The sequence below is a fragment of the Myotis davidii genome, unplaced genomic scaffold, assembly GCF_000327345.1.
Source record: "Myotis davidii unplaced genomic scaffold, ASM32734v1 scaffold144, whole genome shotgun sequence".
NCBI classification, from domain to species: Eukaryota; Metazoa; Chordata; class Mammalia; order Chiroptera; family Vespertilionidae; genus Myotis; species Myotis davidii.
This window is the reverse complement of record NW_006297066.1, coordinates 573,662-589,112: the sequence shown is the minus strand read 5'-3', so window position 1 is coordinate 589,112 and position 15,451 is coordinate 573,662. Positions and strand designations below refer to the sequence as shown.

The window sequence follows — 15,451 nt, the reverse complement described above, 5'->3', positions numbered from 1 at the left end:
CCCACAGTTTGCCAACCACTTGGCTAGAGTAGACGGAGCTTGATTGGCCACCTCTGCTTCAGGTGAGGGTAGGTTCTACCCCAGGGGTGGGCAAACTTTTTGACTCGAGGGCCATAATGGGTTCTTAAACTGGACTGGAGGGCCAGAACAAAAGCATGGATGGAGTGTTTGTGTGAACTAATATAAATTCAAAGTAAACATCATTACATAAAAGGGCATGGTCTTTTTTTTTTTTTTGGGGTTTTATTCATTTCAAACGGGCCGTATCCGGTCTGCGGGCCGTAGTTTGCCCACGGCCGGTCTAGGAGATCTGCCTGCCACCAGAACTAAGATTCCCAGCATTCCTGGTGCTCCCTGCACTCTTGATTTTCCCTCCTGCTCTGTCTCCTTCCCATGGCCTCTCACTTTGCCAAGTCCTCCAAGTCACCAGCTCTCCGTCTTTGCTCACTGTTTGGTGGCTTGGGAAGCCAAGTTCCCCAAGCTGCTCCACTCTCCACTGGCTCTCCTGATCTTCTCTCCGCCCAGCGGCTTGTGGGGAGCGACCGAGAGAGCCACATCCCCCAAGCCATCGGCTGTCCCACTCTGCTCTCTGTGCAGCACCTGTGTATGCAAATTAACCCACCATATTTGTTGGGTTAATTTGCATACCCACTCCTGATTGGCTGGAGAGTGTAGCGGAGGGACGGTCAATTTACATGCTTCTCTTTTATTATATAGGACTAGAGGCCTGGTGCACAAAAATTTGTGCACTCGGGGGGAACGGGGGGTCCCTCAGCCCGGCCTGTGCCCTCTTGCAGTCTGGGACCCCTTGGGAGATAACGCCCTGCTGGCTTAGGCCTGCTCCTGGGTGGCAGAGGGCAGGCCCAATCCCTAGGTGCAGCTCCTGGTCGGGCTCAGAGCAGGGCCGATTGGGGAGTTGGGGCGCCGGCCCCTGTCATGCACAGAGCAGGGCGGATTGGGAGGTTGTGATGCCACCCTCAGTCACGCTCAGGGTAGGGCCGATTGGGTGGTTGGGGCACTGTCCCCTGTCACACTCAAGGCAGGGTCGATCACGGGGTTGGGGAGCTCCCCCGTGTCACGCACAGAGCAGGGCCCATCAGGGGTTGAGGAGCTCCCCCCGTCACTCACAGAGTAAGGCTGATAGGGGAGTTGGGTCACTGCCCCTTGTCACACTCAGAGCAGGGCGGATCAAAGGGTTGGGGGGCCTCCCTCTATCACCCACAGAGCAGGGCCGATCAGGGGGTTGGGGTGCCACCACTGTCACACTCAGGGCAGGGCCGATGAAGAGGTTATGGCTCTACCCCATCAAACACAGAGTAGGGCCCGTGGCGGGGTGTCGTTGGGGCACCACCCTCTATCACCCACAGAGCAGGGCAGATCATGGGGTTGGGGCTCCGCACCCTGTGACACACAGAGCCGCAGGGCGATCAGCGGGTTTGGGTGCTGACCCCTGTCACGCTGATCCCGGTGCCGGGAGGCCTCTTGGCTCCGCTGATCCCAGTGCTGGGAGGCATATTACCCTTTTACTATATCATAGAGGCCTGGTGCATGGTGGGGCTGGCTGGTTTTCCCTGAAGGGTGTCCTGGATCAGGGTGGGGGTCCCCACTGGGGTGGCTGGCCAGCCTGGGGGAGGGGATGATTGCTGTTTGCAGCTGGTCACACACCCTTCAGTGTGGGGGTCCTCACTGGGGTGCCTGGCCAGTCTGGGTGAGGGGCTGAGGGCTGAAGCTCCCAACTGCTCCTTTTTTTCTTTTTCTTTTTTTATTCTGGGCAAGCTTTAGCTTTGGCTCCAGCTCTGAGGCCTCTGCTGCTGAAAGCTGGTATCTGGTTTGTTTGTGTTCTATTATCGAAACAATGTATAACTCCAGCTCTGAGGTCCCGGCTCGCTGAAAACAGATTTCTGGGGTTTTGTTTAGCTTCTATATTTGTTACAATGTTTCAAACTGCAGGCTCAGAGGCTGGCAAGGCAGGCGGGGAACGTTGGTTTCCTCTGTCACTGAAGCAAGCAAGCCTCATGTTAGTTTCAAGCTGCCTGGCTGCCGGCCGCCATCTTGGCTGGCAGTTAATTTGCATATCTTGCTGATTAGCCAATGGGAAGTGTAGCGGTCATACTCCAATTACCTTGATTCTCTTTCATTAGATAGGATAGTAGTTAGAAGTTTTGGTTAGGTATGCTGTTAGGCTGTTGAGTGTTACTATTTAATAAGAACTCTTCGTGGGGAGAGAAATAACACTATTACATTAAATATACACATTAATTATGGGTTATATGTAATTTCAGAAATGTTAAAACATGAAAAATATTTCTTAGAATAAAGGAAATACAGCATTCTCAATTAATAAAATAACTCCATGACATAGGCATTTCTGTCCCATTATACACATGAGAAAAGTGAAGCTGAGTGAATTTGAAACTAAGGACTTTGGGCAATGTGGAGCAAGAAGTTTTGAATGAGTGAAGCAATATTTTCATTCCATGTAAGTTGGTATTCTCTTCCCCTTCCAGTATTTTTGTGTGTGTGTTTCTCTCCTGAAACAACAGGATTAGTCAAAGAGGACAGCTTGTTTAGTGGTTGAATATAGTATATGATCATGGGTGCTTTCTTTAGTGCCAGCTTGTACCTGCTCCCTTTAGGCAATTTGTAGCCATTCATAACTATGAACTAATGTACTTCACTTTCAGTATTTAGAGTTATGAGTTAATGTGTAAAATGCTATTTGAGTCAAATTCATTTTTGTATCCTGGTTTTCTATAAAGAGGTTGGCTTTTGTGGTATGTCTAATCTGAATTCATATCTTGGGTCTGCCTTTTGTTTGGTTTATGACTGACCTTGAGCCAAGTATTACATCATTGAACCTCTGTTTCTCTTTCTTTATAATTCCATCTCTATATCTATATCCTTCATATATGTATGAATATATATTCATATGTATATACATATATATATGAAAGCAAAATAAAGGATATTGTACTTTGTTTTATTTCTCAAAATGGAAATATGTATATGAATTATATATATGACCGATCATTATATTACTGTTTCTGCTACTATTCTGAATGTTCATTTAGCACACTGCTATTCAAAATGTGGTCAACAGATCAGGTTGCGTATTTGTGAAATGTTTGTTGGTCCTGGTCTAAGATGAGATAAGGAGCTTGTGCCAGAATGTAAATCAGTTTTGTCAATAAAAACACTTTTTATTTCAAATAACTTTTTTTTTCTTGATGAAGGAAACTGTATGTTGATTCATGTTGTAATTCAGTCTCCTAGTGGCTGTTTCCTTGAGCAGCATGAAGTAACCTGAGAGCACTTTTGGGGTACATTTTGAACAAAGCTTATTTTAATTCCCGTTACTTTTTTTCACTTGTGGTGTTAGAAAGGTTTGCTATTGTGAGTGAAAGGAATATTGATTTTAGTCTTGGATTTTAATCTTGTCTTTGTTACTAATTGGGCAATTCATTTAAGTCTTCTGAACCTTATTTTGTCTAAATTAAAATAAAGATTGGGTTAAATGATATCTGTGGTCCTTTTAGACTTTAACATACTAATAATTTATGATTTGTAAATAGTATCTTTTTTTTGCCTTTTTTAAAGAAGCAGATCATAGTCTGATATTAAAGTAGATGATAGGATACTCTGGGATAGAAAAATGCTTTAAGAAGCTTTTTAAGAAGATTTTTTTTAAGCTTCTATTTATCAGATACCAAGAAGTTGGTTCTAAAGATAAAATGATTAAGAAACTTTTTTATTCATAAGTGGTAATCTTCTGGGGGAGAGATAGATGTTTAAGTTTTTCTTTTATATACAGGGTGGTGCAAAAGTAGGTTTACAGTTGTTTGTAAACTGTAATATAATATTTATAAATGATACAATAATCCTATATAATAAAAGGATAATATGCAAATTGACCCTAACAGTGGAATGACTGGGAATGACCAATCGCTATGATGCGTACTGACCACCAGGGGGCAGACGCTCAATGCAGGAGATGCCCCCTGGTGGTCAGTGCTCTCCCACAGAGGGAGCTCTGCTCAGCCACAAGCTGGGCCGACGGCTGCGAGCGCAGTGGCGGTGGTGGGAGCCTCTCCTGCCTCCTCAGCAGTGCTAAGGATGTCCTACTGTGGCTTAGGTGGGAAGCAGGTCTAAGCTGCCAGTTGGACATCCCTCGAGGGCTCACAGTCTGCCAGAGGGATGTCTGACTGCCAGCTTACGCACAATCCCCCGGGAAGTGGGCCTAAGCTGGCAGGTAGACATCTCCTGAGTGGCCCCGGACTGCGAGAGGGCGCAAGCCTGGCTGAGGGACCCCCCTCTCCCGAGTGCACAGATTTTTGTGCACCGGGCCTCTAGTCTCCATATATAAAAGGCTAAGTGACCATTGACCAACTGATACATATGATGTGCACTGACCACCAGGGGGCAGACCCTAATCACAGGAGCTGCCAAGCTGTGGTGACTTGGCAGTGGCGGTTCTCAGGTGATGCACCCTGGAACCAGAGAGGAGGGAACCCAATTCCTCTTGGGGCCTCACTATTCCACCTTCGGCCATGGGTGCACAAATCAGTGCACTGGGCTGCTAGTCTATATAATAAAAGCCTAAGCGACCATTACAGTAGAACAACCAGAACGACCGGTTGCTATGATGTGCACTGACCACCAGGGGGCAGACGCTTAATGCAGGAGCTGCCCCCTGGTGTTCAGTGCGCTCCCACAGGGGGAGCCCGCTCAGCCAGAAGCCGAGCTCACAGCTGGCGAGTGCAGCAGCGGTGATGGGAGCCTTTCCTGTCTCCGTGGCAGAACTAAGGAGCAGCGAGCCGAGCAGTAAGGAGGAGCAGTAAGGAGTAGCGAGCAGGCGGGTGGTAAGGAGCGAGGGCTCCCGGACCGTGAGAAGCACAGGCTGGGCTGAGGGACACCCCCCCCCCCGCATGAATTTCATGCACCAGGCCTCTAGTTAACAAATAATAATATAAGAATAAACTCTGTTACACGTACTTACAACTTTAAACCTACTTTTGCCTCACCTTGTACTTGCAAATATGTATAAGTAATAGGTGATATGTTAATGATATAGACACAAATGTTGAAAAAGGAGGCTGTGAGAAATGAATTCTCTAGAACAATAGTAGGCAAATGCTTTTCTTAAAGATCCAGGAATTTTAAGTTTTGTGGGCCATATGGTGCCTATTGCAACTACTCAACGCTGCAGTTGTCACTGTAAGGCAACACTACCAGTATTTAAAATACATTATTTCGGACACTAATTCTCTGGCACTAATTAAATGTTCTAGAATTTAGTTTAATTCTGATACTAACTACCTGGAATTAGTGCAAAACCAACAGCTTAAGGGCTCAATTCCACAAGACTGCCTTTACTTAAATGCCAGCTGCAGCAGGTGGGCTGCCTGCATTTCTGCCTGTCTGACTACAACCCCACCCTCAGGTTTGATAATTTGCTAGAATGAGTCACAGAATTCAGGAAAGCATCATACTTACAATTAGTTTTATTATAAAGGATACAACTTAGGAACAGCCAAATAGAATAGACATATAGGACAAGGTATTGGAGGTAGGGGAGTTGGAGCTTCCAAGTCCTTTCTGGGCAACCTCCCAGCACATAGATGTGTTCAGCAATTTGGAGCTCCCTGAACCTCCTAATTTAGAGTTTTTATGAAGTCTTCATTATGTAGGCTTGATTGATTGAATCATTGGCTACATAATTGAATTCAGTTTCCAGCATTCTAGTTACATGCTTGGTCTTTCATTGGCCAGGTCCTGTCTTGGAACTATCTAAAGCAGCGGTTCTCAACCTGTGGGTCGAGACTCCTTTGGGGGTCGAACAACCCTTTCACAGGGGTTGCCTAAGACCATCGGAAAACACATATATAATTACATATTGTTTTTGTGATTAATCACTATGCTTTAATTATGTTCAATTTGTAACAATGAAAATACATCCTGCATATCAGATATTTACATTACAATTCATAACAGTAGCAAAATTACAGTTATGAAGTAGCAACGAAAATAATTTTATGGTTGGGGGTCACCACATCATGAGGAACTGTATTAAAGGGTCACGGCATTAGGAAGGTTGAGAACCACTGATCTAAAGGCTGACCATGTTACCTTATTATCATAACCTTAGGTGTGATCAAAAGGGGCCAATTGTGAATAACACAAGACATTCTTACCTTCATGAAATGTGAAGGACTTTTTGAAGTCCTCTGCTAGGAACTGGGGGCAAAAAATAATAATAATGATAGCTAGCACGTAGTGAACACTGCTATGCTATATGCAGGGAAGTGTGCTTACTAATTTTTGTGCATCTTATATAAGGCTCGTAAAGTCTTATAAAATGAATACCACTTGCCCTCCCGGTGTGGGTCAGTGATTGAGCATCAACCTATGATCCAGGAGGTCTTGGTTTGATTCCAATTCCTGGTCAGGACACATACCCAGGTTGCAGGCTTGATCCTCAGTGTGGGGCATGCAGGAGGCAGCTGATCAATTATTCTCTCTCATTGCTGGTGTTTCTATCTCTCTCTCCCTCTTACTTCCTGTCTGAAGTCAATAAAAATATTTTTTAAAAATGAATACCACTATTATTTCCTTTTATACAGATTAGAAAACTGAACAGGTTAAATAATTTGCCCATCTAGCACTAATAAAAGGGAGAACCCAAATCCATATAATGGCAAAATCCATACTCTTACTACTACTCTATATTTCTTTGTTTACCAACTCATATACAGGGTGTCCCAATATTTTTGTTACTTTAACAGTGTATCCATTAATACTTTAACAGTTGATAGCTCAATTTTGAAAGTGAAACGCATTTTAATAAACTCTGCCTTTATAATTATTCAAAGTATGTGCATACAGTTTTTGGGACACTATATATATATAATTTTTTATTTATTTTTATTTTTATTTTTTATTTTTTTAAAGATACTTGATGAGTAACCAAGGAAATTTTTCCACACAAATACCCTGGTTACTGATGTTTTAATATCAATTGAGAAAGACTTCACTTCTCAGACATTAATTCCTCTTAGCTCCTGTGATTAAGGAGGTTTGAATATTACCTACCAGATAACTACTGCTTGCTGTTACTGTGCTGAATGACCACAATTTTTGTTATATTTCTTAATGATATTTCATCTTTTCATCTAATCTGTTGTCATTAAAATGCTGTTTTCCTTCTGTCATTTTTATTTTGAGTCTTGTTTTTAGTGAAAGGAATTAGAGCTTTGGGTTTGAGTTTTAACATTTTGACTAAGAGAACCTTTAATTAGGCAGGTTCCACATTATGAGAGCTGTCTCTTGTTAAAATTGCTATGTAATAGAGGTCAAAGCATAATCATTTAAAAACTTTAGTTTTCTGCCTCTTATTTTATTTTTTAATTTTATTTTGCCACATCATAAGTTGTCTCCTGTTCTTGCTGGAGACTTTCACAATGGAATGAATAATCATGCTCACAACAGTGTATCAACTTATCTTGTTAATTTTATGTCTTAGTATGTATGAAGTTTCAAATGTTCATAAAGATGAACATTTGGAAGGCCTCTAACTAGGCGAAGGCTTCTAAAATTGAGAATGGCCAGAACCATTTTAACAGGGATGCAGGGGATTTAGGTTATCAAAGCTTGTGACTGCAAACTTAGGGTAAGAGAGTAAAGTCAATTCTCATAAAGAGAACTGACTTTATGAATACATGCAGAAATGATGAATATTAGGATAATGGAAATATAATCTAGTATTTTAGGGATAAAAGGAAAGCAAAATTTATAAGAACCAAAGTGGAGCTCATTTGTTTTTATCAGTAACCACAGATAAGTGAGTACTCTCATCTTTAAACATAAAGGGCAGTTACTTAAATATGTTTATACTAGAGGCCCAATGCATGAAATTCGTGGAAGGGGCTCCACCCTCTCAGCCACAGCAGCTTACCTCAGCCCTCACAGCCCCTGCTTCATCCAGGGGGGATTGGGCCTAAGTTGGCAGGCAGACATTCCCTGAGGGGTCCCAGATTGCGAGAGGGCACAGGCTGAGCTGAGGGACCCCCTCCCCCGAGTGCATGAATATCATGCACCAGGCCTCTAGTATAATAATGTAAGAGTAAACTTTGTCTCACAACTAAACCTACTTGTTCCCACTCATGTATTTTCAAAATGATCTGCAATGAGCATATACACTATTAAAATAAGAAAATATATGCACATGTGAGTATAGACACACTCACACATACACACTTATCTATTTAAGAGTGACCTTCCTAATACAAATCTCTTATATACACAAATCATGGTCAAAAATATGGTTTTCTAATGTGCCTGTATAATGTAAATAATTCATGAGTTAAAGACATATATTTCAAACTTCTATTCTTTTGCCTAATAATCAGTTTTATGAAAAACTAAAATTTTTTTCTATCGCTTGTCAACCAAATATTTCTGAAATTGTTATAAAAAACTTTTTACCTACTAACAGTGGAAGCTGAGTATTATGAAGCTATAATTTAAAGTTGCATTCATTGTTGTAATTTCTGGCAGTGTAACTCTCTATCTCTACTGTCAGATGCTTGTATGTTGTGGTATGTACTAATGAAAGGGTTTTCTAGTATCCTACAAGTTACAGATTTTTTTTGCTTTCTGCCAATTCTAAAAGATCTTATTATAATGAAACCGGTGAGATACAATAAGGTAACTTTTTCAGAGTGCTTTTTGGCTTATTTTTGCTTCTTTTTTTTAATAGACACACCTCCAGCTTCATGCTTATCAGATATTTTTCAATGTGGACTTGATAGAGTCATGTAACTAAAAATGCACATATCTTCCCTTACTGTAGAATTAGTGAAATATTGTAAATGCTGATTCTAACAAAAAACAAAAATTTAGTAAAATTTTTAAAAATTTATTTATAAGAATAACATTTGAGCCCTGGCAGGTGTGTCTTAGTGGTTAGATCATCAGCCTGCACACCAAAGGGTCGCAGGTTCAATTCCTGGTAAAAGGCACATTCCTGGCTTGCAGGTTCAATCCCGTGCCCTTGTCTGTTCGGGGCATGAGGGAGGCAACCAATGGATGTGTCTCTCTCATGTTGATGTTTCTCTTTCTCTCTCCTTCCTCCCTTCTACTGTACCTAAAGTCAATGAAAAATATCCTTAAGTGAGTATTAACAAGAAAAAAAAAGAATAATTTTTGAAAATGTTTTTGATTGAGAGGTATTTAATCCATTATTTGTGTTCCCTCCCTGACTCAGGGATGACAAAACTGTATAAAGTGGGCATAGACTGTGGAACCTCAGAGGGAAGGTTGGGAAGGATGGGTGGGTGGGAAGAGATCAACCAGAGAACTTGTATCACTGACAATAGAGTGGTGAAGGCCAGGGGCAGGGATAGAGTCAGGCTAGAAGAGGTCAATGGGGAAAAAGGGGACTTATGTAATACTTTCAACAATAAAGATTTAAAAAAAAAGAAAAAGAGTGGGCATAGAAATTGAGTTTTCTATTTTATTTTAATTAGTACTTTAATAAAATAATATTTTAACACTTATTACTTTAGTTTTTTTTAAGCAGCTCACAATTTTAAAATGTGAATACACTTTGAGAATTAAAATACATTCAATAGTTAAAATGAATTGTATTCACTTGGACTGAAATGCTGTTTTACTGGTAAGCTAAATACCTTGAGGTTAATTCTAAGCCATGTTCTCATCTCTTTCAGTTGTGCGTTTTCTTCCTACATGGACATTGCCTAAGATACAAACCTCTGTGAACAAGTTTCTTCTGTAAACTTGGTATATAGTGCAGTGATTAAGCATGTGGCCACTACATGTTGAGTTCTTATTTTCTAGGCACTGTGATGGCTCAAAGAAATTAAATACATGGTTTTTACTTAGGTCAAAGTAATTTAGTTGTAGACAGATAATGAAACAATAACAATTACAGATTGACAAATGCTTTCATAAAGATTGACAAAGTTGTACATGCTTAGGAAATGGCACTGAATTGGGGATGTGGGTTAGATAATGCTTTCTTTTAAGAAATAACTCTTGGGCTGAATTCTGTCGGCCAGATCAAGGGGATTAAAAAGGGTATTTCAAACATGTGCAGAAGCTTAGAGAACTTGGCCTTTTCTTTCTTTAATCTGTTTCTTCATCATTAGTTCATTTTTCATAAAAATGTTTCTTTGTAAGACCACCATTTCTCTTCAGTATTCTCTTTTACCTCCTTTTTGAAATATAAGTGCCTTTTCATTCTCTATAGTTCAATGTACCTCAAGATGAGCAAATAACTTGACATTCTCTAGATATTTTGTTTCCATATCACTTTTAAATCATCTTCTTTCAATAATTCCTCTCAGTTTGAAATTTGTGCCATAGCTGCTTTATTACACTGGACCCTATTTTTATTGCCATTATCTATTAACCCATAGTATATCTCTGAAGGTCTTTTGTTATCTGGCTCACTATTTTCCTTTGTAGTCTAGCTTTCTCATTAGCATCATGGATAATTTCATCTCACAGGTAAATGTCCCCTGTATAGCAGGCTTCTCAATTCATCCCTGCTCCAACAACTTGTGTTTTCATGCCACTATAGCCACCAGCTTACATGGCCAGACATCCAACCTTGGAATCACAGATCTGTTTTAAAAATTTGGATGCTATCATTACCTATTCTGATACCAGCATACCTTTCTGTGTTCCATTCCCAGTAACCTGATTTATACATTTATTGAGACATCTAGTTTATTAAAGTCTCTTTAGTTCATTCTTCTTTCTATCAAATTCAGATCTAATTGAGTACTATTTCAGTTATATACATATGTGAGAGTCTTTGGCTTATTTGACCTTGGTACTCTTATTTTTTGATAATCTCATGAAAACATACATATGTATGTTCTTTATACTAGCTGGCAATCCTGAGGGTAAAAAATTACATAATAATCTTGATTGGGTTATTAGAAACTCATGTTCTTCAACCTTTTCTGGCTTCTTAGTATCTCTCAATAATTTTAAAAAAATTTTAATTTGGGTGTATATGCTCTCAGACTTTTTTCAGTGTATATAAAGACTTGTGATCAGGTATACTGGGATGAGATAAATTCACATATTATATATTTGGTAATGATCTTCCATTCTTCATTCATTCCCCATTCTCAATAATGAAATAATACCCATTAGCTACTTGTAATCTAGAATATCAATATTGTAGAAGCTCCCTGTGTGTTACTTTCCAATCCCAGTTTTCCTCATCTTCCTTAAAGTAAACTAATTTTGTGAATGTTATATTTATCATTTTTTCTTTTTACATGATTTAAAAAAAATATGTGTTCCTCAACCATTTGTTATTATTTAATTGATTTAAAAAACAAGCTTTATAAAAATGGAAGCCTACATGTGAATGTTTCTGAGTTTTTTGATTCAACATCATAAACTGTCTTTCATTTAACCGTCTTTCTTAAACCTCACAACAACGCTATGAGATAATAGATAGATGCTATTATTATCCACACTTTACAGGTGTAGAGGCTGAGCACATATTTATGTTTAAGTAACTTGCCTAAGGTTATACATACAGTATGTGTCAGTAGATTATAACACAGGAAGTCTATCTCAAAGTCCAGACACCTGTTATACAGTGTTCACATTCACTAGTAATCAGGGCAGTGTAAATTAAACTACGGTGCCTGCCACTCATGGATATATCTGTATCTATCTTCTTTTTGTCTCTCTCTATTTACATATATTTAAAGTACCATGCAGTACCATCTCACACCTGTCAGAATGGCTATCATCAATAAATCAACTAACGACAAGTGCTGGCGAGGATGTGGAGAAAAAGGAACCCTCATGCACTGCTGGTGGGAATGCAGACTGGTGCAACCACTGTGGAGAACAGTATGGAGTTTCCTCAAAAAACTAAAACTGGACTCCCATTTGACCCAGTGATCCCACTCCTAGGACTATATCCAAAGAAAATAGAAACACCAATCAGAAAAAAATAGACCTCACTCATTTGTGGAGTATAATGAACAACGTAAATTGATGAACAAAAACAGATCCAGAGACAGAAGCATCGATCAGACCGTCAAACCTCAGAGGGAATGTAGGGGAGGGTGTGGGTAAGGAGGAGAGATCAACCAAAGGACTTGTATGCATGCATATAAGCCCAACCAATGGACACAGAAAACAGGAGGGTGAGGGCATGAATGGGGGGATGGGAGGGCAATGGGGCAATAAGGACACATATGTAATACCTTAATCAATAAAGAAAAAAAAATAAAATTAAAAAATAAGCAAATAAAAAAATACCAACAGATTATCTGTAGAGGACTGCTAATCAGATGGACAGCACATTTCTTATCAGCAACTTTGGAGTCCACAAGATAGTGCACTGATAAAAGGGCTAGGGGAAAATAACTTTAAATCTAGAAATGCTCTATTCAGATAGATTAACATTTTAGAATAAGATAGAAATAAATACAATATCAGGTACACAGGGACTCAAACTGTCCTGTGCATTGATCATTGCTAAATTACTAATGATGTATGTATGCTAGCAAGATCAGTGAACCAAGATAAAATAGTGAAATACAGGATACAATGATGCACAAAGAAAGCAATAAAACATGTTAAATCTAATTTTTAAAATTACATGGAAGTTGTCAGAGATAACTGTGTAGAGGAGAACAAAATACTAAGGTATAGGTCTGGTCCTGTTTGTGAGAAGGATAGATATACTTGCTAAGGTTAGATTTGTCTAGGAAAAATAATTGATAATAATAATACTGCCTATAACTTACTAAGCACTTAGAATATATTAGATATTTTGTAAATATTTTACATGGATTATAAGATATACACTATCTATCTGTCTGTCTGTCTATCTATCTATCTATCTACCTATCTGTCTATCATCTTTAATATGACCATGCACTTTATTTCCCTCCCTTTTAGACAATTAGTGTTTTAATTGTGCATTCCAATTCTCTATCAAACTATTACTCTGAGGAGGATATCTCTCTGCCTGTTGTTAGATATTAGGCCAGTACGGTGTACATCGTGGTCTGAAGAAATTACTGTCAACTATCCTAATGGGTGTAGTATTGTCTCCTCTGTTTTTTTATAGCTTTCTGAGCATTTCATCTACCAACAGGTAAACACAACCCCATCCAGAATCAGTGTCTGTCTGTTTCTGTCAAGACCCATTTGTAGCACTCAGAGCTGCTAGCGTCAGTCTGATTTGCCATCTATGACCACCCACTAGGCAGTTTGCCACATGGCTATCTGCAGTCTCTGTCTCTCTTGTTGGTTAACAGAACAACAGAACAGCTCTTACTGGCATTTTGTGCAAGAGGAACTTCAGTCCATCTCTGCATTGCTGCAGTGTCTATTCATTTCATGAGCCCATGTGACTAAGTTCAGTGAAGACATAGGGTTACCTGCTTGTCGATTGCAGTCAGTTCTGAATCTGAAAGATTTCTGATGAGCATCAACATGTCCTACTCTAATGCACTGCACTGATTTCACTCAGTGATTTCTATAGAGTCATGCTCTATCAGTGATGGCGAACCTTTTGAGCTCGGCGTGTCAGCATTTTGAAAAACCCTAACTTAACTCTGGTGCCGTGTCACATATAGAAATTTTTTGATATTTGCAATCATAGTAAAACAAAGATTTATATTTTTGATATTTATTTTATAGATTTAAATGCCATTTAACAAAGAAAAATCAACCAAAAAAATGAGTTCGCGTGTCACCTCTGACACACGTGTCATAGGTTCGCCCTCACTGCTCTATATAGTTATTCCTTTAATAGTCGAGGTTTATATTTCCCTCTGCCCTGATTATAGGGCCAGTAAAGATCCCAACTTAGGGGCTTTTACCATTGTTTAAGTCTTCATTACTGCTAGGAAAACCACATGCAATTCAGCTCTTACCATTTGCAGCCTTATCTATCCAATTGATTTCTTGTCACCTCTTCTTATATGGGTAACTAGAGGCCCAGTGCATGAAAATTCATGCACTACAGGGGGTTCCCTCAGCCTGGCCTGCTCCTTCTCGAGTTCGGGAGCCCTCAGGGGATGTCCTACTGACGGCTTAGGCCAGCTCCCCGCAGTGTTTTCATCATCATGGACTCCAGTCCCTTCACCACAAAAAAATGACAGCTTTCTTTAGACATTTTCAAGATGTCTCTTTCATAGGATATGACATTTCTTTCTTTTTTTTTTTTTATCCTCACCTGAGGATATTTTTCCATTGAGTTTTAGAGAGCGTGGAAGAGAGAGGGAAAGACAAAGAAATATCAGTGTGAGAGGGACACTTTAATTGGTTGCCTTCTGCATGAGCCTTGACCTGGGCCCCGGCCAGGGAGGAACCTGCAACCTAGGTACGTGCCCTTGAACGGAATCGAACCAGAACCCTGCTGTCTGCAGGCTGAGGCTCTATCCACTGAGTCAAACTGGCTAGGGCAGGCTATGACGTTTCTTAACCCCTCCAGCAGCAGACCTCCATTTTTTCCTCCAGGAGTGAGGTAGAAAAACCTTCAATCTACTTCTTGAATTCTTATTACCCAAGTTACCAAGAACACCAAGAGTGGCATACTGGGAGCTTAGCCAATGAGCAGTCAGAAAAGGTGTTTCCTGTGTAGCTCACGTGCAGAGGTGGATCTTCCGGCACACCACAGCTGCCAGGCTCTCTTTGGCCCTCACAGCCGCTGGGGATGCCAGGCCCTCTTCGGCCCTTGCGGCCTCGGCCGCTCTTCAGCCCTCGCAGCCGCTGCGGCTTTGTCCAGAAGGACATCTGGAAGATGTCCAGTCTAATTAGCATAATACCCTTTTATTAGTATAGATAGATAGCTAAAATTTAATAAGCCAAGAACAAACTACTAATATTCCCATTCCATGTTAGATCCTTTAGCAGACTTTCCAGTCTCAGTCAATTGCAAACTCTCCACCTGTCCATTTAGTCAGGCCAAAAGTTTCAGGATCATTCTTGACTCCTCTGTTTCTCAAGTACCCCCATCCACTAGCTAACATCCAGTCATTGTGCCTTCAAAATATACCGTATTTGCTGGCGTATAAGACGACTGGGCGTATAAGACGACCCCCTAACATTTCCACTCAAAATACAGAGTTTGTTATATACTCGCCGTATAAGACTACCCCCTCTTCCGCACACCTTCCACACACCAAATAAAAGGTAAAACAATATCAGATTTGATTTTAACATTTTAATTTATATTCAAATGCTTATGACATGCAGGAAAACTGTCACAAGGCTGTATGTAATCAAACATATACATAAAACAGTGCAAGTTTATTACCGGTAAACATACCAGTAATTCACTAAAGAAAACACACTCTATAGACTGGTACCGTAGATGCTTCTCAGGAACACAGGCAAGCAGCCCACAACCTAGAGGGACTGTCAATGATAGAAGAAAGAT

General features: G+C 40.2%; 1 protein-coding gene and 1 pseudogene across 1 annotated transcript in view; one reads left to right on the top strand and one right to left on the bottom strand.

The window, feature by feature from the left end:
- Nucleotides 1-13,502, bottom strand: part of LOC102755025 — a 20,376-nt pseudogene extending 6,874 nt beyond the window's left edge.
- The window catches only part of NBEA (neurobeachin), a gene marked incomplete at its 3' end in the record, with an annotated part of 537,034 nt that overhangs the window by 23,578 nt on the left and 498,005 nt on the right, over nucleotides 1-15,451 (top strand). The window lies entirely within an intron of this gene.